Raw genomic sequence first — 25,000 nt, forward strand, 5'->3', positions numbered from 1 at the left:
GTCTTCCACTGTCTTGGGTTATAGTTCTCTTGCTTGAGGGTACACTCAGGCACACTATTCTATCTGATTTCTCGAAGGACACTCCAAAATCAAACCATTGCTCTCTAGTCTTGGGTAGTGCCATAGTCTCTGTACCATGGTCTTTCACTGTCTTGGGTTAGAGTTCTCTTGCTTGAGGGTACACTCAGGCCCACTATTCTATCTGATTTCTCGAAGGACACTCCAAAATCAAACCATTGTTCTCTAGTCTTGGGTAGATGCCATAGCCTCTGTACCATGGTCTTCCACTGTCTTGGTTAGAGTTCTCTTGTCTGAGGGTACACTCCCAATTTATCTGATTTCTCTTCCTCTGGTTTTGTTAGTTTTTATATTTTATATAGGAAATATTTATTCTAATGTTGTTACTCTTCTTATAATATTCTATTTTTCCTTCTTTCCTTTCCTTACTGGGCTATTTTCCCTGTTGGGGCCACTGGGCTTATAGCATTCTGCTTTTCCAACTAGGGATGTAGCTTAGCAAGTAATAATAATAATAATAATAATGATAATAGTAATAATAATAATAATAATAAAAATAATAATAATAATAATAATTAATTATCTGAAGATCAATTTAATAGCTCAAGCTAGAAGAAGAATACTAGATGAACTATTAGAAATATTAGTGTTACATTTCATAATGTAAAAAGATATTCTAAATCATCATAAAATTACGAGAAATTTCTCTTAAACAGAAAAATAAAAATTCCAAAAATTTCCACAAAATACATAACATTACGAGAAATTTCTCTTAAACAGAAAAATAAAAATTCCAAAAATTTCCACAAAATACATAACATTACGAGAAATTTCTCTTAGACAGAAAAATAAAAATTTCAAAATTTCCAACGAAACACATAACATTACGAGAAATTTTCTTATGAATTGAAAAATAAAAAATTTCTAAAATTGCAACGAAAATACATATTACAAGAAATTTCTCTTAAACAGAAAAAATAAAAATTCCTAAAATTCCAACGAAATACATAACATTATGAGAAATTTCTCTTAAACAAGAAAAATAAAAATTCTAAAATTCCAACGAAATAGATTCATAAACTAAAAATCTATCATTCAAAGAAATTGTAGATTATTTTCTCTTTATATAAGGAAACTTTTATAGGTCGTAAAATGGTCGATTGAAAACACGAAAAAGGTTGAGATGAGCTAGTCGCTCATGTTATGCATATCCCATAAATATTCATTCTTCATCATTAAAGTTCCCTAGTGATTTAACAAGATGTTGATCCATCTCTCTCTCTCTCTCTCTCTCTCTCTCTCTCTCTCTCTCTCTCTCCTCGGAAAACTATCGTCTTCATATGAGATATCAAAATGTCATTTGTCTAAAACAGAAGAAAGGGAATATTGTAAAATAAGCAAAAACTGTTAACAAGTGCTATGAATGAAGAAAGATATTATTCTCTCTCTCTCTCTCTCTCTCTCTCTCTCTCTCTCTTCTCTCTCTCTCTCTTTGAGGCTAGAAGTGAAGAGGGCAGGTTCATCTTTGCTAAGATTCTTGGACAGGATGTGTTGTTCTATGCTAGCAGTATTTTTAGTTTTATTTCAGAAGCAGGATTTCTAAAAGGTATTTGAGTAAGATGTTGATCCATCTCTCTCTCTCTCTCTCTCTCTCTCTCTCTCTCTCTCTCAGGCTCGAAGTGAAGAAGACAAGTTCATCCTTGGCAATATTCTTGGGCAGGATGTGTTGTTTTATACTAGAGGTAGCTTTAGATTTATTTCGGAATCAGATACTATGGAAGCTATTTAACAAGATTTTCTCCTCTCTCTCTCTCTCTCTCTCTCTCTCTCTCTCTCTCTCTCTCTCTCTCTCGAAGATAGCAAGTTCATCCTTGCCAAGATTCTTGGGCTGGATGTATTGTTCTATGCTAGCAGTATTTTTTAGTTCTATTTCATAAGCAAGTTTTCAGAAAGCTATCTAACAAGAGGTTGACATCTCTCTCTCTCTCTCTCTCTCTCTCTCTCTCTCTCTCTCTCTTACTGAGGCTCGAAGTGAAGAAGACAAGTTCATCCTTGACAATATTCTTGGGCAGGATGTGTTGTTTTATACTAGTGGTAGCTTTAGATTTATTTAAGAAGCAGATACTATGGAAGCTATTTAACAAGATTTCTCTCTCTCTCTCTCTTCTCTCTCTCTCTCTCTCTCTCTCTCTCTCATTACGCACTCACATCCTAAGTATGTTTTTTCCTGGATAAATTGAAAGTACTGGATCTACGATTCGGCAAACTCTCTAGCTCCCCCTGGAAGTGATTAAAGAAAAAGAAAAAAATAGAGAAATAAAGAGAGAAGAAAATATCTTGTAAGAACAGGAAGATACAGGAATAGACGAAAAAAACATTGGTGAAAATATCCTTTCCTAATTGCCACGTGTCTTCGTCTTATGTAAATGTTTTCGTTTGAATGTATACATCATCATTCAGAATGGTTTTTCGTCATATGTAAATATTATCTCTAAATGTATATACACCATTACTTATTACTGTCATCATTTTCATGCCCTTTATTATTATTATTATTATTATTATTATCATTATTATTATTATTATTATATTATTAGTGTACGCGACCTGTCGTAAATAACGGCTAAATATTTAAATACATATTCACACACACGCGAGCAACTCCAACTCCAGAGTATGAGTACTCTCTCTCTCTCTCCTCATCTCTCTCTCTCTCTCTCTCTCTCTCTCTCTACCCTACCAGAGGGACGGGGAGAGCTGGGCGCAACTGGAAAGATACACAAGCACACACACATGCACACACACACACACATATATATATAATTTATATATATATATATATATATATATATTTATATATATACATATATATATACTGTACATATATATATATATATAGTATATACTACACATATATATACGTGTATATATATATATATATATATATACATAAATATAGTATATATATATATATATACATACAATTAATATCATAACTATAATTACGAAAATCATCATCATTATTACCACTGATGTTCAAGATAAATAAAAAAAAAATATCACGAACTAATAACCCATTAATATGACTAAGTAATCACAGAAGAAAACGTTCACATATGAACAGACCCAATAAAGAATTATAACGAAAATTATATCTGCCCCATTAAGCGAGATAATGAAGCATTTGTATGGATAACGTGTGTAATGGACTACGATAGACATAATTGTTCAATATCACTCAAGATTAAAGAGTCCATTAACGTTAACACCATTTTCTTTCCAATGACTGACCTTAAACATCTCGACTTCTTAATGAAGGATAATTACCTCCGCCAACGAAGTTGGAAAGAGGTTGTACCAACCGTGTGTCACACGATCGTACATAGTTCATTTTGTGTATATATTATGCTAGTACCTTCGCTCTTCCCTCGCACTGAAATGAACCAGATTAAACATGTCTGCTTTTCTTCTCTGTAACATTGTCTGTTTTTCAAACATGAAATTTCTTGTTGCTTTGAGCTTTTGTATATAAATAAGAGTGTTCTATAATAAATTTACTCAGTTGCTTGCATCCTGCCTTTGAGTCACAACCTTCTCTCGGACCGTCACAAGGTTATGTTTTTAAAGGTTTAAAGGTCGCTCATGAATGGCAGAGGCTAGGGACAGTGACATTGCCCTAGCAATCAGGACAATGCCCTAGAGACTGACCATATTACATATGATCAGCGCCCAAGCCTCCTCTCCATCCAAGGTAGGACCAGGGAGGGCCTGGCAAGTGGCTGCTGATGACTCAGCGGATAGACCTATAGGCTCCCCCAAACCACCCAACCTTAGCTCACAAGGATGGTAAGGTTGCAGACACTAATGGCACCAACAAGTCTGAGCGGGGACTCGAACCCCTGACTGGCAAACACCAGGCAGAGACGTTACCAATCAGGCCACAGCAACCCTGTTTGTTTGTTTGTTTGTGTGTGTTTTTGAACAGCTTCCTGGCCACAATTTTAATCGTAGAGTAATGAAACTTGCAGGGATTAACTATTATATAAAAAGCTTGAACATATTAAATTTTGGAAGGTCAAGGTCAAAGATCAAGGTCAAAGGTCAAGCAAAAATGTCTAATTCACGTAATCAGTCATAAGTTTGGACATTATTGTCACAGAAACTTCAAAGTTGGTTCATATCTGAGTGTATGAAAATCCAAGCCAAATAATACATGTTACGGTCAAAGGTCAAGGTCAATGTCAAGCAAAAGTTCGAGAAATAAGCTGCCACGGCGGGGGTCTGCGCTCTACTGATTGCCCCTCTGGTCATCATCATCATCATTATTATTAGTAGTAGTATTATTACTTACTTACTTAGTTACTTTACTCAATCACAGAGACATAATATATGAAAGGAATTATTATCATCATCATTATCATAATCATCATCATTATTATCATCATTGTTATTATCATTATTATTATTATTATTATTAACATTATCATTATTATTATCCCAGCAGAGACATAACACACGAAAAGGACATTTTTCGCGAATGCAAACACGGCCCCGGGGGTTTCCCCCGCATATCTCACACAGACAGACAATCGCAATTGGCGCAGTTCGATTACCCATCTATTAATTTCCTGTATCGTAACACCCAACGATATTCCAGACGAATCTTTTTTTTTCTTTTTTTTTTCCGTCGTCGTCTTTTTCTTTGCCTATTTCCACCTCCATCAACGCTTTACCGGCATCGCAGACGAGACGGGGTTTTCCTCCGAAGGTAAACAGGAGGAGAAGCAGGAGAAGAGGAGGAGGAGGAAGATGAGGGGGAGAAGGAGAAAGAAAAGGAGGCGGCGAATAAGGAGGAGGAGGAAGAGGATAATGAGAAGGAGGTGAATGAGGAGGAGGAGAATGCAGAGGAGGAGAATGAAGAAGAAGAGAAGGAGAAAGAGGAGCACGATGAGGAGCAGGAGACAAATATGCCGCATATAAAATGAAACTACTAACAGGAGGGGGAAGATGAAAATGGAGGAGGATAAGGATAATGATAAGGATAAGGATAAAGATGAGGAGAAGAAGACGGATAAGGATAAAGATAAGGTGAAGGAGAAGGAGATTGGAGAAATATAAGGAGAAGGATAGGGAGAAGAAGAGGGATAAGGAGAAAGATAAGGAGAAGGAGAAGGAGATTGGAGAAAGAGAAAGAGAAGGAGAAAGAGAAGGAGATTGGAGAAAGATAAGGAGAAGGATAAGGATAAGGAGAAGGAGAAAGATAAGTAGAAGGAAAAGGAGATTGGAGAATGATAAGGAGAAGGAGAAAGATAAGTAGAAGGAGAAGGAGATTAGAGAAAGATAAAGAGAAGTAGAAGGAGAAGGAGAAAGAGTAAGATAAGGAGATTGGAGAAATTAAGGAGGAGAAGGAGTAGGAGAAGGAGAAGGATAAGGAGAAATATAAGGAGAAGGAGAAGGAGATTGGAGAAAGATAAAGAGAAGGAGAAAGAGAAGGAGATTGGAGAAAGATAAAGAGAAGGAGAAAGAGAAAGAGATTGGAGAAAGATAAAGAGAAGGATAAGGATAAGAAGGAGAAAGATAAGTAGAAGGAGAAAGAGAAAGAGATTGGAGAAAGATAAGGAGAAGGAGAAGGAGAAGGAGAAGGAGAAGGAGAAAGATAAGTAGAAGGAGAAGAAGAAAGAGAAAGAGAAAGAGAAAGAGAAAGATAAGGCAAAGAGAAAGAGAAAGGGAAGGAGAAAGAGGACAAGAACAAGGACAAGGACAAGGACAAGAAGACAAAAACGCCACACATGAAAAGAAAGAACCATGAAGTCTGTAAAGAGAGACGAGGAACTGGAGAGGCAAATAAGACCCCCCTAAACCATCCCCCTCCCCCCCAGCCAACCCCCCCCCCCCCCCACCCACCCCCCGACTCCCCAGCCTCAAGAGTGCCATGTTTACACTCTCCGTCGCCTGTTTACCTTCGTACATGTTTGATCGTTCATGGCGAATTGCGATAGGGCTTGGATAGGTGTGTGTCCTCGTGGAGAGAAGACCAAGTGGAAGGAGGGAAGGATTTTTTGCGATGGGGGGGATTGCTTCAAAGGAGACGATTCGAAGGATATTTTTGCAGTGGGGGGAGGGAGGGATACTGATATCAGGGTGATAAAGGATATCACTAAGTTCTTGTTTCTATCTTTTGTTTCATTATTGTTATCATTATTATTATTATTATTGTTATTATTATTATTATTATTATTGGCTTCTAAGTATATATATATACATATATATACTGTATATATACACACACATATATATATATATATATATCATATATGCATATATATATATATTATATATATATATGTATATATATATATACATATATATATATATATATATATATATAAATATATATTCCTATAAGTCATATATTATCCTCCTCCTAATATCTGGATTCTCTCTCTACCTCGGGATCAGAGACCAAAGGGGGAATCAACTCAAAGATAATAACTTCTGGTCGGTCGGGGAATCGAACCCGGGCCCAAGAACGTGGTGAAAGGGTTGCGTAATGCCATGATCAGCAAAGCTGTACAAGTCAGGGCCACCCATACTAGATTGGTTTGCTGTGAGTGATCAGACGAAAATCTCCCACCATCACGAATCCGCAGTTGGTTAGCGTGGTGATGAAAACTGGTGAAAACCCAAACATGAATAAGGAAATGTCTGAGGCCTTTGTCCTGCAGTGGACAAGACACAGCTGCATTTGATGTTGTTTTTGTTATTGTTGTTGTTTTTGTTATTGATGTTGTTGTTGTGTATATTCAGGTCTTTATCCAGTTCATAAACTTCATTGGCTTTATGTGAAAAGGTCTGCAGTTATAAACAAAATTTTAATGAATTACAATATTGGATCACCTTCACTTGTACGTTAATTAAAAATAAATGAGCATAATACTCTTCCGTTATAATAATTCTAGGTCCACAAGCAAAATTTACTCTAGAAATAATCTTTGGCTCGCTAATCTCATATATAAAAAGCCGTAAATTGAATTATGATTTTTTGAAAATCTGTTCGATCATCCTTTCATGTACGAATAAAAATTCAAAGACGACCTTTAAAAATCAAATCATTTTCCAATGATGGGACCCTTGCCAATTATATGAAAAGTGGGGATTAAACTCCGTAGACTTTTGATAGTCTTCCAACATGAAACGTGGCAATTGAACTCCATAGACTTTTATAGCCTTCTAACATCCTAATTGGCTTCGATATTCGAATAATTTCAGAGTGTCGCGTGGAGAGGATAGAGAATGATATGTATTCCTTTGATCAAGGTTGTCATTTGGTGTATGAGGATTTAATAGATCAGTTAGAGGAATTGTGGCCTGTTTGAAAAGTAATCTACGGAGATATAATAGATGAGACTTCGCTTTTCCCGTTTTCTTTATTATTTGTTACTTGATTTTTCCATATTATATTTTGTAATCAGTATCATCATCTACTACGCCTATTGACACAAAGGGCCTCGGTTGGATCTCGCCAGTCGTCTCTATCTTGAGCTTTTAATTCAATTCTTCTCCATTCATCATCTCCTACTTCGCTCTTCATATTCCTCAGCCATGTAGGCCTGTGTCTTCTAACTCTCCTTGTGCCTTGTGAAGAACAGTTGTAAGTTTGGTGAACTAATCTCTCCTGGTGAGTGCGAAAAGCATGCCAAACCATCTCCATCTACCCCTCACCATGATCTCATCCACATATGGCACTCAAGTAACCTCTCTTATAGTTTCATTTCTAAGCCTGTCCTGCCATTCAACTCCCAAGGTATACCCAGGAATTTACGCGACTAACTGTACATCATTCCAAAAAAGTTTATAGTTACAAAATCATGAAAATTCAGATAGCCATATTCTTCCTCTGTTGAATTTCATCAGAGGTTGCTGTGGCCTGATTGGTAATGTCTCTGCCTGGTGTTTGCCAGTCGGTGGTTCGAGTCTCGCTCAGACTCGTTAGTGCCATTAGTGTCTGCAACCTTACCATCCTTGTGAGCTAAGGTTAGGGGGTTTGGGGGAGCCTATAGGTCTATCTGCTGAGTCATCAGCAGCCACTGCCTGGCCCTTCCTGGTCCTAGCTTTGATGGAGAGGAGGCTTGGGCGCTGATCATATAATATATGGTCAGTCTCTAGGGCATTTGTCCTGATTGCTAGGGCAATGTCACTGTCCCTTGCCTCTGCCATTCATGAGCGACCTTTAAACCTTTCAACTGAAATTGAAATACGACACTATAGTTCTTTTTTAAGAAGAGGTTGAACTATAGCATACATGATGAAAGGTTTTGTGTACAAATGGAAGAAATTATCATTGACCCTGAATTTTCATGCTATGCTGACAATAGCCACGCCCATTTAAAGTGAGGGATATTCATATCAGCTATGTGAACTTCTCTCTCTCTCTCTCTCTCTCTCTCTCTCTCTCTCTCTCTAAAAAACTATCATCTTATGGGAATATGAAAAGGCCATTTGCTTCAAACATATTTATCTACAAAAAGGGAGACAAGACAGAAACTCTCTCTCTCTCTCTCTCTCTCTCTCTCTCTCTCTAAAAAAAAACTATCATCTTATGAAATATGAAAATGCTTTTAGCTTAAAACTATATTCATCTGGTAAGAGAGAGACAAGACAGAAATCCTTCTCTCTCTCTCTCTCTCTCTCTCTCTCTCTCTCTCTCTACGGGAAGATATAGAAATGTCATTTGCGTAAAGCATACAGAAAGGGAATATCGTGAAATACGCAAAATATTAACAAGTAGTATGAATGAAGAAAGAAATCCTTCTCTCTCTCTCTCTCTCCTCTCTCTCTGCTCCACCGTATCTTATCTATGCTAGCATATATTTCAAATCTCCCTATTGATTGATCTGTCATCCTACATAAAGCTAGATACCTAATCCTCCCTCCCTTCCTCCCTCCCTCCATTCCTCCCTCCCTCCCTTCCTCCCTCCCTCCCTTCCTCCCTTCCTCCCCTCCCCTCTCTTCCTACCTCCCTCCCTCCCTCTCTTCCTCCCTCCCTCCCTCTCTCTCCTCCCTCCCTCCCTCCCTCCCTCCCTCTCTTCCTCCCTCCCCTCCCTCCCTCCCTCCCTTCCTCGTGCGACAAGTAAAGATTCGCCCCTACCTAGCAAGCTCTCAGTTACGCCCTAACGGGAGCAGGTAGTTCGTTCGTTCGTGGAGTATTACAGCCAACTCTTCTTGGTTGGCACGGGCCTTTCCCTTGTTCGGCCCGTAGAAAGCAGGTAAAATGTCAGACCTTTAAATGCTGTCATCTATCAGATGTTGCCAGGTTGGCCTTTTTTTTGGGCCTAAAAATCCTCCGAGTTTGGCTTATTTTTGGGGCCAATAGTGTTCCAAATTTGGCCTTTTTTGGCCAAAACCTTTAAATTTGGGGGGGGGGGGTTTACCAAAAGTCCTCCAAATTTGGTCTTTTTGATCTACAAAAAAAACAAATTTGGCCTTTTTTCGTCGTAGATACCTAAATTTGGCCTTATTGAAATTGCTTAGCCTTAAATTCTATATTTTCGGCCTTTTTCTACTATTAGGTTGGCCTTTTAAAGCTGCAGTTCAATCAGACGTTGACCTTTTTCTCATTTGGAAAATATGGCAACTCTGGAGATGATCAATGTCTAGGGCAGGGTTGCCATGTTGTCCTTTTTCGGGCCAAAAAATCTCTAAATTTAGCTTTTTTGTGGTAGATACCTAAATTTTACCTTTTTGAAACTGCTTAGCGTTAAATTCTATTAGCCCTTTTTCTGCTATCAGGTTGGCCTTTTAAAGCTGCAGTTCATCAGACGTTGTCCTTTTTCTCATTTGGAAAAGCTGGCAACTCTGGAGATGATCATTCGTCTAGGGGAAGGTTGCCAGGTTGGCCTATTTGGGCCAAAAAAAATCAAATTTGGCCTTTTTTCATGGTAGATTCCTAAATTTTGGCCTTTTTGAAATTGCTTAGCTTTAAATGCTATATTTTTCGGCCCCCTTTCTACTATTAGGTTGGACTTTTAAAGCTGAAGTTTATCAGACGTTGGCCTTTTAAAGCTTTTCTCATTTGGAAAATATGGCAACTCTGAAGATGTCTAGGGCAAGGTTGCCAGGTTGGCCTTTTTTCGGGCCAAAAAAACTCCAAATTTGGCCTTTTTCGTGGTAGATACCTAAATTTGGCCTTTTTGAAATTGCTCACCCTTAAATGCTATTTGTTCGGCCCTTTTTCTACTACTAGGTTGGCCTTTTAAAGCTGCAGTTCATCAGACGTTGGCCTTTTTCTCATTAGGAAAACCTGGCAACTCTGGAGATGATCATTCGTCTACGGCAGGGTTGCCAGGTTAGCCTTTTTTGGGCCAAAAAACTTCAAACTTGGCCTTTTTTGGTAGAAACCTAATTTTCACCTTTTTGAAATTGCTCAGCCTTAAATGCTATATTTTCGGCCCTTTTTTCTACTATTAGGTTGGCCTTTTAAAGTTGCAGTTCATCAGACGTTGGCCTTTTTCTCATTTGGAAAATATGCCAACTCTCAGATGATCATTGTCTAGGGCAGAGTTGCCAGGTTGGCCTTTTCCGGGCCAAAAAAACTCCACTTTTGGTCTTTTTTCATGGTAGATACCTAAATTTTGGCCTTTTTTAAATTGCTTAGACCATGCTATATTTTCCACCTTTTTCTACTATTAGGTTGGCCTTTTATAGCTGCAGCTCATCAGACGTTGGACTTTTTCTCATTTGGAAAAGCTGGCAACCCTAGAGATGATCATTGTCTAGGGGAAGGTGTGCATTTTTTATTGCTGGAAGTTGTTTAAGCGTCTCTCTTCTGTCTCGATTTATCTGAGCGTTTACGTCCAGGTTTATTCTCTCTCTCTCTCTCTCTCTCTCTCTCTCTCTCTCTCTCTCTCGGTCTCTGAGTCTTGAAATGAAGAGGGTAGGTTTATCCTTCCCAATATTCTTGGGCAGGATGTGTTGTTCTTGACTAGTGGTATTTTCATTTGTATTTCATAGGTAGGTTTTCTAGAAGGTATTTAACAAGATCTCTCTCTCCCTCTCTCTCTCTCTCTCTCTCTCTCTCTCTCTCTCTCTCTCTCCAAGATTCTTAAAGGAATAACAAATGTAGACTACAATAACCTATATTTGCCGTTACTACATGTTAACTCGTTTAGCATGAACTATTGTCATCTCTCTCTCTCTCTCTCTCTCTCTCTCTCTCTCTCTCTCTCTCTCTCTCCGGGAAAAAATCATTCATCTTATGTGATAACAAAATGTCATTTGCATAAAACTATATTAATCTACAAAGAGAGACACTAAACAGACCCCCCTCTCTCTCTCTCTCTCTCTCTCTCTCTCTCTCTCTCTCTCTCTCCTTCTTCTTCTTCTTCTTCTTCTTCTTCTTCTTCCTTTGGTTTGTCATCAAATGTGTGCTATCAAAAGGAAAGCGATCCTACTTTTTTTTTTTTCAAGAACACTCAACATGTGTCGTACTCGGCCCTAAACGGGCAATAAGAGACAAGATAATTGAAGAAAAAGTTGACTACTTTTCATTGAACATATAAATTCTTAGCTTCGCCGAACGATTAAGGCAAACTATATCATACACTGTAAAAATAATAAAGTGTACTGATTTATTTTTATGAAAATAATCAATATATATGAATTATTTATCCCTGGAATTCTATACAAACTTTCCCCTCCTAAGTTCAGATTCCAGTGTTGATTAAAAACATCCAAAAGTGGTCAGTTGATTGACATTCCTTTCGTCTGTTTTCTTCATTTTTCTTATTATCATAAATTATTATTAAGTTATTATATTCATGAGAAGAAGAGTAACACGAGTATCATTCTACATTCTTAACCTTTCATCGCTTACCAAATTCTCTAACCTTTTATCCTTCTTCTTACTGCCAAATTCGTACAAGGTTTTTAAAATTCTTCAAGTGTACATTTCATGGAATGTACTTTAAGTACAGACGTTATATCATTACTAGTGTACCCTAGCCGTCAAAAAATGATGTCTAAATATTTATATAGAAATGCATGCAGACGCACACGCACACACACACAGATTCAACACTTCCCACCTCCTCCCCCTTTTCTAACTAAAAGTCTACAGCCAGCTGGTTAGGCAATTTGTGGGAGTGTGGTTCCCAGGGTACGTTTCACAATACCCTCATATATATATATATATATATATATATGTATATATTTGTGTTTATATATATACACATATACAGTATATATATATATATATATATATATATATATATATATATATATATATATATTTTATATATATATATATATAGATATATAGATATTTGTATATATATATATATATATATATTTATATGTATATATATGTACATATATGTATATATATATATATATATATTTATATATATATATATATATATTTATATATATATTATATATATATATTTATATATATATATATATATATATGTACATATTTGTGTATGTGTGCGTATATATATATATATATATATATGTATATATATATACATATATATATATATATATATGTATATATATATATATATATATATGTACATATATATGTATGTGTGCCTATAATATATATATATGTGTGTGTGTGTGTGTATATATATATACATACAAATAATGTACAAGAGCCTCTTTTACATCGTAAAACCACAAACTTGCAAACTTGATTATCAAGTCTCTCTCTCTCTCTCTCTCTCTCTCTCTCTCTCGATCGGCAATTTCCCAGAAATGTGTAACTTTCGCCAACTAGAATCTGATATTGGATCCCCATGCAACTTTTTAATTAAGAATCCCCTAAAAAGATGGATTCTGCCACACGCTATTAACACTCGTGGTTTCTCATACATCTGAGGTGCTGAAACAAAGTCCTGTTCTACTGAAAGAAAGTCCTGTTCTACTGAAAGAAAGTCCTGTTCTACTGAAAGAAAGTCCTGTTCTACTCTTTGGTTGATGTCACACCTTAGTTATTAGTGATTCAAAATTGATTTAAAGGGTGCATTGTTAGTTGAAAGTCCCCTTCTGTTTTTTGGTTAATATCACAGCTAAGTTATTAGTTATTCAAAATTGATTTAAAGGGTGCATTTTTAGTTGATTTTTTTCAATGTTTAAATATATTGTAGAATATGTCTTATGAAAGTCCCCTTCTGTTCTTTGGTTAATATAACAGCTAAGTTATTAGTGATTCAAAAATTGATTTAAAGGGAGCATTGTTAGTTGACTTTTTTTCAATGTTTAAATATATTGTAGAATATGTCGTATGAAAGTCCCCTTCTGTTCTTTGGTTAATATCATACCTAAGTTATTAGTGATTCAAAGTAGATTTAAAGTAAAGTTGAAATTTGCTTTCCATGTTTAAAGGTTTAAAGGCCACGCATGAATGGCAGAGGAAAGGTACAGTGACATTGCCCTATCAAGCAGGACAATGCCCTAGAGACTGGTCATATATACATATGATCAGCGCCCAAGCTCATGAATGGCAGAGGCAAGGGACAGTGACATTGCCCTATCAAGCAGGACAATGCCCTAGAGAATGGCCATATATACATATGATCAGAGCCCAAGCCCCCTCTCCACCCAAGCTAGGACCAGGGAGGGCCAGGCAATGGCGGCTGATGACTCAACAGATAGACCCATAGGCTCCCCCAAACCCCCCAAACCTAGCTCACAAGGATGGTGAGGTTGTAGACACTGATGGCACTAACGAGACTGAGTGGGACTCGAACCCCCGACTGGTAACCACCAGGCAGAGACGTTACCAATCAGGCCACAAGAACCCATATATATTGTAGAATAAGTCGTATGCTTATAATTCTATCTATCATATGCTTTATCTTTTAGCTTGTTAATTACCAAAATCACGTCCAAATTATACTGTATGTACCTGATACAGAGAAATAGAGAAATGTATGAGAGAGAGAGAGAGAGAGAGAGAGAGAGAGGAGAGAGAGAGATTTAACAAGTTTACTGGGTTCTATATCATACATACATGCAATTTATATACATGCACACATATACAGCAGAGAGAGAGGTAATTTAAAATTCAATTAAAAAAAAGAAATATATGAATTATATCCATTTCTTACCACCTATAACTCTTAGGCAGTAGAAAAGTATAAAGATTAAGTTTTATTTCATTCAATGCATTTTCAAGATATTTTTTTTATATATTTTTTATTATCTACAATTAAATGTCATTTAAAATCTAATCAATCAAGTAGTAATTGTATCAGTGTCTTACCACCTACAACCTTTAGGTAATAGAAAGGTTTAAGGAAATTAAGTTTTCTTTAATTCATTGTATTTTCAAGACATTTTTTTTTAAACCTATTTGTATTTTCAAACAATTAAGATTAATTTAAAATTCAATTAAATCAATCGATGAATTACATTTATATCTCACCACCTACAAATCTTAGGTAATAGAAAAATATCAAGTTTTCTTTGATTCAATCTATTTTCAAGACATTTTTTCTTTCAAAACTTTATTGTATTTTCAAACAATTGAAGGTCATTTAAAATACAATTAAATAAATCGATAAATTACATCTATATCTTCTTACCTACAACCCTTAGGTTATAGAAAAAAATTTAAAAACCAAGTTCTCTTTGATTCAATGAATTTTCAAGAAATTTTTTCTTTCAAAACCTTATTGTATTTTCAAACAATTGAAGGTCATTTAAAATACAATTGAATAAATCGATAAATTACATCTATATCTTACCACCTACAATCCTTAGGTAATAGAAAAATCAAAGAATACCAAGTTTTCTTCAATTCAATCTATTTTCTAGACTTTTTTTTTTTGTTACAGAAAAAATAAAAAAAATATATCAAGTTTTTTAATTCAATCTATTTTCAAGACATTTTTTTTAGGTAACAGAAAATAAAGAAAATATAAAGTTTCCTTGGATTCAATCTATTTTCAAGACTTTTTTTCCTTTTACACTTTTTATTTCATTCTTTACACCTCCCTTTCCATTTTTACACCAATCCTTACCACTTACAACACTCAGGTAACAGAAAATTCAAAGAATACCATTTTTCCTTCAATTCATTCTATTTTCAACTTTTTTTTTTCCTTTTTACATTTTTTATTTCATTCTTTACACCTCCCTTTGCATTTTCACACCAATCCTTACCACTTACAACACTCAGGTAACAGAAAAATAAAATAATACCAAATTTTCTTTAATTCAATCTATTTCAACTTTTTTATTCCTTTTTACATTTTTTATTTCATTCTTTACACCTCCCTTTGCATTTTCACACCAATCCTTACCACCTACAACACTCAGGTAACAGAAAAATCAAAGAATACCAAATTTTCTTTAATTCAATCTATTTTCAACTTTTTTTTTCCTTTTTGCACTTTTTTATTTCATTCTTCACATCTCCCTTTGCATTTTCATACCAATCCTTACCACCTACAACACTTAGGTAACAGAAAAATTAAAGAATACCAAATTTTCTTTAATTCAATCTATTTTCAACTGTTTTTTTTCTTTTTACACTTTTTAGTTTATTCTATACAATTAAGGTTCATTTGAAATTTAATCAAATAAATCTATGAATTACATATATATCTTACTACCTACGACCTTTAGGTTAAAGAAAAATAAAAAAAATATCAAGTTTTCTTTAATTCAATCTATTTTCAACTTTTTTTTCCTTTTTACACTTTTTATTTTACTCTTTATACCTCCCTTTGCATTTTCAAACCAATCCTTACCACCTACAACACTCAGGTAACAGAAAAATCAAAGATACCAAGTTTCCTTTAATTCAATCTATTTTCAACTTTTTTTTTTTCCTTTTTACACTTTTTTATTTTATTCTTTATACCTCCCTTTCCATTTTTACACCCAACCTTACCACCTACAACACTTAGGTTACAGAAAATTCAAAGAATACCATTTTTCCTTCAATTCATTCTATTTTCAACTTTTTTTTTTCCTTTTTACACATTTTATTTTACTCTTTATACCTCCCTTTCCATTTTTACACCAATCCTTACCACCTACAACACTCAGGTAACAGAAAAATCAAAGAATACCAAATTTTTCTTTAATTCAATCTATTTTCAACTTTTTTTTTTCCTTTTTACACTTTTCATCTTATTCTATACAATTAAGGTTCATTTGAAATTTAATCAAAATAAATCTATGAATTACATATATATCTTACTACCTACAACCTTTAGGTTAAAGAAAAATAAAAAAAAATATCAAGTTTTCTTTAATTCAATCTATTTTCAAGACCATTTTTTTCCTTTTTATACTTTTTTATTTTATTCTTCACACCTCCCTTTGCATTTTCACACCAATCCTTACCACTTACAACACTCGGGTAACAGAAAAATAAAATGATACCAAATTTTCTTTAATTCAATCTATTTTCACTTTTTTTTTTTTCCTTTTTACACTTTTTATTTCATTCTTCACACCTCCCTTTGCATTTTTCACACCAATCCTCCCTCTGAAGGCTTACAACCACGCAGATTGTGATGACTTGGGCACGGCCCTAAATCTCTCGGAGCTGTTCGCTGCCGAAAATATTGGTTCCCGAGAGAAAATTTAGCTGCAGCCGACGTTCTCAACTCGACGACGGGATATCCTCAAACAGCCTGGCTAAAGAGCTTTCTCTCTCTCTCTCTCTCTCTCTCTCTCTCTCTCTCTCTCTCTCTATCCTTTACATATTAATTATCTATCTATCTAGCCTTCTAGCTTGTCCGTTTTTTCATTTCTCTCTCTCTCTCTGTCTCTCTCTCTCTCTCTCTCTCTCTCTCTCTCTCTCTCTCCTTTCCCTAATGCCCATATATCTACCTAGCATTCTATCTTGTCCTTACTCTCTCTCTCCTCTCTCTCTCTCTCTCTCTCTCTCTGTCCTTTCCTAATACCTATCTATCTACCTAGCCTTCTCTCTCTCTCTCTCTCTCTCTCTCTCTCTCTCTCTCTGTCCTTTCCTAATACCCTATCTATCTACCTAGCCTTCTCTCTCTCTCTCTCTCTCTCTCTCTCTCTCTCTCTCTTTTCCTTTCCTAATGCTTATCTATCTACCTAGCCTTTCTCTCTCTCTCTCTCTCTCTCTCTCTCTCTCCTTTCCCTAATGCCTATCTATCTACCAAGTCTTCTATTTTATCACTATTCTCCTCTCTCTCTCTCCTCTCTCTCTCTCTCCCAATGTTTTTTTATCTACCTAATCTTCTGTCGGATCCTTATTCTCTCTCTCTCTCTCTCTCTCTCTCTCTCTCTCTCTCCTAATGCTTTTTTATCTACCTAACCTTCTGTCGGATCCTTATCTCTCTCTCTCTCTCTCTCTCTCTCTCTCTCTCTCTCTCTCTCCTTCCCTAATACCTATCTATCTAACCTAGCCTTCTTTCTGGTCCCTATCCGCGCAATGTATACCAACTACCCAACTACCAACTACTAAACAGCTCCCAAGACTCAAAGAAAACGGGGAAAGGACTCAAAGAAAACGTGTAAAACAAAAATTCCCTCCTCATCATCATCATCTCCCCTTCCGCTGTCTTCTTCCTCCTAGTCCACACATCTCAGGGGTAATGTGGCCTAATCTGGTAAAATGATGGAAACTTATGCAAATAGTAGATAATAATCCTTTAAGCTAACTAATGACCTCCCTAAACAATCGTAATCGGCTCTTCCGTCTGACGTAAACGAGGGTCAACTGCCTCTTCTCACACCATCTGGCAAGTCGTTTGTTTGAGGGAAATGTAGATGGTCGGTAGGTTGAGGAAGAAGAAGAAGAAGGAGGAGGAGAAGAAGAAGAAGAAGAAGAAGAAGAAGAAGAAGAAGAAGAAAAAGAAGAGGAGGAGGAAGAAGAATATGAAGATTAAGAAGACAAAGAGAGAATTAAGACGAGAGACAGATACAGAGAAAATTTGTTTTTTTACGTTTTAGGATTTTATTTTTTTTCAAAATTTTAGCTTCTAATTGAGAATTCGTTTGTTTGAGGAAGTGCAGCCGTCATAGGCTAAGGAAGAAGAAGAAGAAAAAGAAGAAGATGGAGAAGAAGAAGAGTAAGAAGAATAAGAAGAGAAATTAAGACGAGAGACAGATACAAATAAAGATAATCTGTGTTTTCGGTTCAGAGTTTTTATTTTTAATATTGTAACTTCTATTGTGGCAGTCGTTTGTTTGAGGAAGTGTAGCCGTCATAGGTTGGGGAAGAAGAAGAGGAAGAAGGAGAAGAAGAAGTAGAAGAAGAGGAAGAAGAAGAAGAAGAAGAAGAATCCAAGAGACAAAGAGATAGAAGCACCTTTATTGTTTTTTATTCAGAATTATTTTTTTCTTAACATTGTAACGTTAATGTAGCAGTCATTTTTTACTTTTTTGGAAGAAATATAGGGGTTCGCAGAAAGAAGAAGAAGAAGAAGAAGAAGAAGAAGAAGAAGAATGCAATCTAAGAGAAAAAGAGATACAAGCACTTTATTTTTTTACAATTCAGAATTATTTTTTCTTAACATTGTAACTTTAATGTGGTAGTCATTTTTATTTTTTGGGAGGAAATATAGGGTTCGTAGAAAGAAGAAGAAGAAGAAGAAGAAGAAGAAGAAGAAGAAGAAGAAGAGAGGGATACAGACTGAGAGACACAGAGATACAAGCACTTCAATTTTTTTTACAATTCAGAATTATTTATTTTAACATTGTAACTTTATGAGACAGTCATTTTTTGAGTCATTATAGCGTTCGTAGAAAGAAGAAGAAGAGAAGAAGAAGAAGAAGAAGAAGAATGCAAACTAAGAGAAAAAAGAGATATAAGCATCTTTATTATTTTACGATTCAGAATTATTTTTTCTTAACATTGTAACTTTAATGTGGTTGTCCTTTTCATCTTTTCGAGGAAATATAGGGTTCGTAGAAAGAAGAAGAAGAAGAACACACCCTGAGTGACAGAGAGATCCAAGCACCTTTATTCTTTAACAATTCAAAATTATTTTTTTTAACATTGTAACTTTGAGACAGTCATTTTATTTCTGAGGAAATTATACGTTTCGTAGAAAGAAGAAGAAGAAGAAGAAGTAAAAGAAGAGGAAAGAAGAAGAAAATAAAAAAGAAGAAGAAGAAGAAGAAGAAGAGAGGGATACAGACTGAGAGACCACAGAGATACAAGCACTTTAATTTTTTTTTACAATTCAGAATTATTTATTTTAACATTGTAACTTTATGAGACAGTCATTTTTTGGAGTCATTATAGCGTTCGTAGGAAGAAGATGATGAAGAAGAAGAAGAAGAAGAAGAAGAAGAAGAAGAAGAAAGGAATACAGACCAAGAGACAGAGACACACAAACTAAGCCCCTTTATTTCCTACGTTTCAAAATGAATTTTTTTTTCGACATTTGTAACTCAAAACATAATTTGCATATGTGTAGTTGCATGCAAGTGCTTGGAATGTTTAGACTTAAACTGCAGCATTGCATATGCAATGCTCATTTTAATACTGAGGAAATAAACAAATAAACAATGCCATCCATGACCACAGACACCAACATCCAGAGGAGGCAAAAAACAAAAACAAAAAAAATACTTTTAAATATTAAATGTTTCGCTGCACTAATTATGCTGGACTCGTATATGAGTATGATATGTCAGGAGACAGAAGGACGGAATTCCTGCTAAATATTAAATGAAAATAGACCATGTGGAGTTAAGATCTTGGGACCTAAGGAGATGTTGTAAACAAGCAAGATATTAATATTACTACTATACTTATTTTTTTTTAATGAGTCGCAGTTGCCACTGACTCGCAGAGGTGCCCTTTTAGCTCGGAAAAGTTTCCTGCTATCTGCATGGTTAGAATTATCTTGTCCAACCAATCAGCGATCAGGAAACTTTTCCGAGCTAAAAGGGCTCACCCAGCGAGTCGGTGCAAATCTGCCCTACCTAAAAAGAATTGACTATAGTATTTTTTTATGGGTTGGTTGGGGCCTGATTTGGTAACGTCTCTACCTTGTGTTTCCCAGTCGAGGGTTCGAGTTCCGCTCAGTCTCGTTAGTGCCATCAGTGTCTGCAACCTTACCATCCTTGTGAGCTAAGTTTTGGAGGGTTTGTGGGAGCCTATGGCACATCTGTTGAGGCCTCAGCAGCCATTGTCTGGCCCCCCCCCCCCTGGTCCTAGCTTGGGTGGAGAGGGGGCTTGGGCGCTAATCATATGTATATATGGTCAGTCCCTCTAAGGCATTGTCCTTCTTGCTAGGGCAATGTCACTGTCCCTTGCCTCTGCCATTCATGAGCGGTAAAGGCCTTTAAACCTGTCTGTGGCAGAGATGAAAATGTTACCTGAGGTTAAATATGGCCTACTCGAAATGAAAATTAAACCATATGGAGTCAAAGTTATCTTCAAAACAAGCAAGAAAGTACTCCGATGTTGAAGATATTTATATCAATACCAGTAGTTTTCATCACATAATTGTCTGTGGCTGAGATGAAAATGTTACCTGTGGTTATATATTATGAAAATTAAACCATAGGGGGCCAAAGTTGTCTTCAAAACAAGCAAGAAGGTACTCTGTAAGATATTTATATTACTATTAGTATTTTTCATCACATAACTGTCTGTGACGAAGATGATAATGTTACCTGAGGTTATATTTAATGAAAATTAAACCATAGGGAGCCAAAGTTATCTTCAAACAAGCAAGAAGGTACTCTGTAAGATATTTATATTACTATTAGTATTTTTCATCACATAACTGTCTGTGACGAAGATGATAATGTTACCTGAGGTTATATTTAATGAAAATTAAACCGCATGGAGTCAAATTTGTCTTCAAAACAAGCAACAAGGTACTCTGAAAGATATTTATATTACTACTTGTAATTTTTCATCTCATACCTGTCTGTGTGTGAAGATGAAAATGTTACCTGAGGTTATATATAATGAAAATTAAACCGCATGGAGTCAAATTTGTCTTCAAAACAAGCAACAAGGTACTCTGAAAGATATTTATATTACTACTTGTATTTTTCATCTCATACCTGTCTGTGTGTGAAGATGAAAATGTTACCTGAGGTTATATATAATGAAAATTAAACCGCATGGAGTCAAATTTGTCTTCAAAACAAGCAACAAGGTACTCTGAAAGATATTTATATTACTACTTGTATTTTTCATCACATACCTGTCTGTGACGAAGATGAAAATGTTACCTGAGGTTATATATAATGAAAATTAAACCATAGGGGACCAAAGTATCTTCAAAACAAGCAAGAAGGTACTCTGAAAGATATTTATATTACTACTAGTATTTTTCATCACATACCTGTCTGTGGCGGAGATGAAAATGTTACCTGAGGTTATATATAATGAAAATTTAAACCGCATGGAGTCAAATTTGTCTTCAAAACAAGCAACAAGGTACTCTGAAAGATATTTATATTACTACTTGTATTTTTCATCTCATACCTGTCTGTGGCGGAGATGAAAATGTTACCTGAGGTTATATATAATGAAAATTAAACCGCATGGAGTCAAATTTGTCTTCAAAACAAGCAACAAGGTACTCTGAAATATATTTATATTATTACCAGTAGTTTTCATCACATACCTGTCTGTGTGCGGAGATGAAAATGTTACCTGAGGTTATATATAGACTATTCAAGTAGACACGGTGTATATTAAAGATAATGGTTATGACTCAGAGTCTTACATTACATTGAAGAGGTTAAGAATAAGTTGATTATAAATATGAAGATTGTTGGAGTGAGGGTTTTGGGGAGAAATATTTTCCATATGAACATAAATAGAGAAGGAGATAGTCCAATAATTATACATTTCTGGAATATTTTTATATATGATACTTGAGTAGAAAAGAAAACACTATCCTATTTCTATTAAAAAAAATTTAATATGATTATTTGTAAAGAGAATAATCAAAGAAAAATATGTCATCATCATCATCATCATCATCTCCTCCTACGCCTATTGACGCGAAGGGCCTCGGTTAGATTTCCCCAGTCGTCTCTATCTTGAGCTTTTAAATCATGCTTTTCCATTCATCATCTCCTACTTCACGCTTCATAGTCCTCAACCATGTAAGCCTGGGTCTTCCAACTCTTCTAGTGCCTTGTGGAACCCAGCTCTTATTATTAATGTACTTGCTGAATAATTTTTATTATTATTATTATTATTAATCATTACTAGATAAGCTACAACCCTAGTTGGAAAGCATGAAGCTATACGCCCAAGGGCTCCAACAGAGAAAAATAGCCAGTAAGGAAAGGAACCACGGAAATAAAATAAACTACAATTGATGTAATAATATAAAAATAAAATATCTTATGATCATTAACAATATTAAATTAGATCTATCATAAATAAACTATAAAAACTTCATAAAACACGAGGAAGAGAAACAGGATAGAAGAGCGAGCCAGTTTGTGTACCCTCAAGCAATAGAACTCTAACTCAAGACAGAGTTAAAGAAAAGTATGAATTAAGAATTAAAAAGGTGTATGAGTTTCTATAGCGCGCCAGTGTGTGTGCCCTCAAGCAAGAGAACTCTAACTCAAGAAAGAGTTAAGAGAAAAGTATGAATTGAGAATGAAAACGTGTGTGAGTTTCTATCTAAGAAAAGACGAATTCCAAAGACGATTAAAATTGAGGAAATTCTTGGACAGTAGCCTCGATTATCGACCTGCCAGTGTCTGTACTCTCAAGCAAGAGAACTCTAACTCAAGACAGAGTTAAGAGAAAAGTATGAATTGAAAATAAAAAAACTGTGTGAGTTTCTATCTAAGAAAAAACGAATTACAAAGATGGTTAAAAATAAGGAGATTCATGAAGCCTCGTATGTAATTTACCAAGCAAAGTCTCGCACAGATTTAAAGGCTTAAAGGCCACTCATGAATGGCAGGGGCAAGGGGCAGTGACATTGCCCTATCGTGCAGGACAATGCCCTAGAAATTGACCATATAAACATATGATCTGCGCGCAAGCCCCTTTTCCACCCAAGCTAGGACCAAGGACAGACAGGCAATGGCTGCTGATGACTTAGCAGATAGACCTATAGGCTCCCCCATTCTTAGCTCACAAGGATTGTGAGGTTGCAGCGACCAAAGAAACTAACGGGTAGATTTAAAGGCTTAAAGGCCACTCTTGAATGGCAGGGGCAAGGGGCCGTGACATTGCCCTATCGTGCAGGACAATTTCCTAGAGACTGACCATATACACATATGATCAGCGCCCAAGCCCCTTATCCACCCAATCTAGGACCATGGACAGACAGGCAATGGCTGCTGATGAATAAGCAGATAGACCTATAGGCTCCCCCATTCTTAGCTCACAAGGATAGTGAGGTTGCAGTGACCAAAGAAAATAACGGGTTTGAGGGGGACTCTAACCCCAGTCTGGCGTTTACCAGTCAGGGACGTTACCACATCGGCCACCCTTTTCCACCCAATCTAGGACCAAAGATAGACAGGCAATGGCTGCTTTTGACTCAGCAGATAGACCTATAAGCTTCCCCAGTGCCCCTAACCTTAGTTCACAAGGATAGTGAGGTTGCAGCGACCAAAGAAACTAACGAGTTTGAGCGGAACTTGAACCCTTGTCTGGCGTTCACCAGTCAGGGACGTTACCGCATCGGCCTCCCTTTTCCACCCAATCTAGGACCAAGGATAGCCAGACTATGGCTGCTGATGACTCAGCAGACCTTTAGGCTTCCCTAAAGCCCCTAACCTTAGTTCACAAGGATAGTGAGGTTGCAGCGACCAAAGAAAATAACGGGTTTGAAGGGAACTTTAACCCGAGTCTGGCGTTCACCAGTCAGGGACGTTACCACATCGGCCACCACAGCCAGCAAAGCATTGATATCTATCCCTTTATTCCTCTATGAAATAACTCCTTTTAATAATTAGAAAGTTAATTAAATAATTAAATAATTGAATAATTAAATAATTAATTAAATAATCAAATGATTAAATAATTAGATAAATAATTAAATAATTAAGTAATTAAATAATTAAATAATTAGATAAATAATTAGGTAACTAAATAATTAAATGATTAAATAATTAAATAATTAAATAATTAGATAATTAAATAATTAGATAATTAAATAATTAGAAAGTTAATTAAAGCAAAAAATGGAAATAAGAAAAGACAGTGAAATTTATTTAATCTGAAATTCTCTTACATCGAACGAGGGAAAAAGTTTTGAGAACTAATTCCGCTTTGGGGTAAAGAAAAGAATGAGATACACAGCATTATTTCAAGAGGAAAAATCGTGTTTGCATAAAAGTTCGAAGAGTTAGAGTCAAGTTATAAAAATTTTGGTAAAGAAGAAAACTTCAAGATAAAAAAAAAAAAAAAAAAAAAAAAAAAACTGGATGTAAGAAAGTATATAAAGTTTGCATATGAAGGAAGATAGTTTTGTCTCGTGATATGAATTCTTTAATTTCAATATAATAGATATTGCATATGGTAATGCTGTGCTTCAATATCGTTCTTAACATTTTGGTATGAAGAAGAAAACTAAGATAAAAAAAAAGTTATAAAAATTTTGGTAAAGAAGAAAACTTTAAGATAAAAAAAAAAGTTATAAAAATTTTGGTAAAGAAAAAAACTTCAAGATAAAAAAAAACTGGATGTAAAAAAGTATATAAAGTTTGCATATGAAGGAAGATAGTTTTGTCTCGTGATATGAATTCTTTAATTTCAATATAATGAATATTACATAATAATGTTTTGCTTCCGTATCATTCTTAACATTTTGGTATAAAAAAGAAAATTTTAAGATAAAAAAATAGAATGTAAAAAAAAAATATAAAAAGTTTGCATAAGATGAAAATAATAATTCCCAACATGGAACTTCTCTCTCTCTCTCTCTCTCTCTCTCTCTCTCTCATTGTCTATTTTTCATAATCCATTTCTTGAATCTCCCTCTCTCTCTCTCTCTCTCTCTCTCTCTCATTGTCTATTTTTCATAATCCATTT

This window comes from Palaemon carinicauda, chromosome 4 (assembly GCF_036898095.1).
Source record: "Palaemon carinicauda isolate YSFRI2023 chromosome 4, ASM3689809v2, whole genome shotgun sequence".
Classification (NCBI taxonomy): Eukaryota; Metazoa; Arthropoda; class Malacostraca; order Decapoda; family Palaemonidae; genus Palaemon; species Palaemon carinicauda.